Source organism: Odontomachus brunneus, unplaced genomic scaffold (genome assembly GCF_010583005.1).
Source record: "Odontomachus brunneus isolate Ranch 3 - 2012 unplaced genomic scaffold, Obru_v1 Obru_scaffold_339, whole genome shotgun sequence".
NCBI classification, from domain to species: Eukaryota; Metazoa; Arthropoda; class Insecta; order Hymenoptera; family Formicidae; genus Odontomachus; species Odontomachus brunneus.
The window spans coordinates 120,273-122,119 of record NW_022639789.1 but is presented as its reverse complement, the minus strand read 5'-3'; positions in this window follow the sequence as shown (position 1 = coordinate 122,119).

The window sequence follows — 1,847 nt, the reverse complement described above, 5'->3', positions numbered from 1 at the left end:
TATCGAGCTAAAAGGGGACTATGTTGAGAAATAAAAATATATTTTTTCAAAATTTTTGTGTTTTCTTTGTTAGGCCGGGTACTTCTGGGACTACCGTCGTATATATATATATATTGTATAGAACTTTGAAGGATCTGGAGAGCGCAGACAAGGCTAGAATACAGAGGCTGTATCTCGAATTCCTATATATTTATTAGCAGTACTAAAAATGGATATGAGAAACGGAAAATAAGAAGTATAAATCTATGGTGGTTGTAAGCCACTGACAATTAATGTAACAACAAATAGTTATATATTACTTGCTCAGCCTCAATATGTGTTATTAGAATCTGGCAAACAAAATGCCTTTTGACCACGCTGAGTACCCTCCGGGTACCTTTGAGTACACTATTGTTGATAGACGGTTAGGTGATTTCACAGTGAGACGCCTTATTGAGAGGTGACACTCCGATGTTGCTGCTGCATCGCAGATAGAGAGAGAGATGTCCGTGTTGAATCGCGGGGCGTAGCGGCTGCGACCGTTGAGAGGCGGCGTAGAGAGAGAGAGAGAGAGAGAGAGAGAGAGAGAGAGAGAGAGATGTCTGCGATGAGCTGCAGCGAAGGGCCGGACGGCCGTTGACCGATGATGTCGAACGAGAGAAAAATATCATGCCGGATGACGATGTTGTAAAGACAAAATCAGAGAGAGAGAGAGAGAGGCTGCGCTCTCAAGCTCTTACGGGGCGTACATCCGTAAAGCTATTGGATAAAGAAAGAACAAGATGTTCTATTCTCGATATGCGCTGCGGCTTGTAAGTCTACACGCACTCTGTATAAGAACGAGAGACAGAGAGCAGGGTTCGTTAAGCTCAATGAAGGCCTTCACAATTGCTTGCAGCTGACCGTGCAAAGCTTTAGATAGAGCAAGAAGCTTTACTCTAAATACACTTGTAGGTTGTAAATCCATACGCACTGAATGTGCCTTGCTAGTTGTAAGTCCGCAAGCACTTAATATGCACTGCGGGTTGTAAGTCCGCACGCACTTAGAATGCACTGCAGGTTGTAAGTCCGCACGCACTTAGAATGCCCTGCGGGTTGTAAGTCCGCACGCACTAAGAATGCACTGCGGATTGTAAGTCCGCACGCACTTAGATCCTCTCCGGGTAATATCACCGTACCGTTGCACGGCGGACACGCGTGACGACGGGTATAACTGACCGGTTGCGACGCACGTGGTTGAAATCGTGCCGGTACACGTATAGTGCCACAATGGCATTGCGCGCAGAACCGAGCCGAAGCCCGGATAACGCAACTGCAAAGGATCCGCTTATACAGTTGCCGAATATCAATTTACTCGAATTTTCACTAGCTGCGTGAACTTCACACTGAAGACTGAATTCTTAGGCAACTACAACTGGTTTAGTTACCTGGAACGCATGCTGCGAATAACTCGAATACAGAACATTACTCGAGACCAATCCACGGCTACAACAACATGTGTCACGGTAGACGACAAAGCTTGTACTGACTTCCAGAGAGACCGCGAAGAGTGGGGGCTTGGGCCCCATGCAGATGAGCTTATTCGAGAATATCGCCGGATGGCGCTTTACGACACATGATGCTATGACTATGCCTCTGTCGCTATCCGCGTCGCACTCTCCTGATCATATATATATATATATGTCTAGGGGCAGTTTCCGGGACAAAAAATAGAATCGAATAAAAATATTTTTAAAATAATTTCTCGATGATTTTATACCCACCCTATAAATGTAATTGATGTATTCTTACTCGTTTCGAAAAAAAAAAATATTTGGCAGTTTCCAGGACTTTCGTAGATTGGTAGTTTCAGAGACAGCATGTATTCC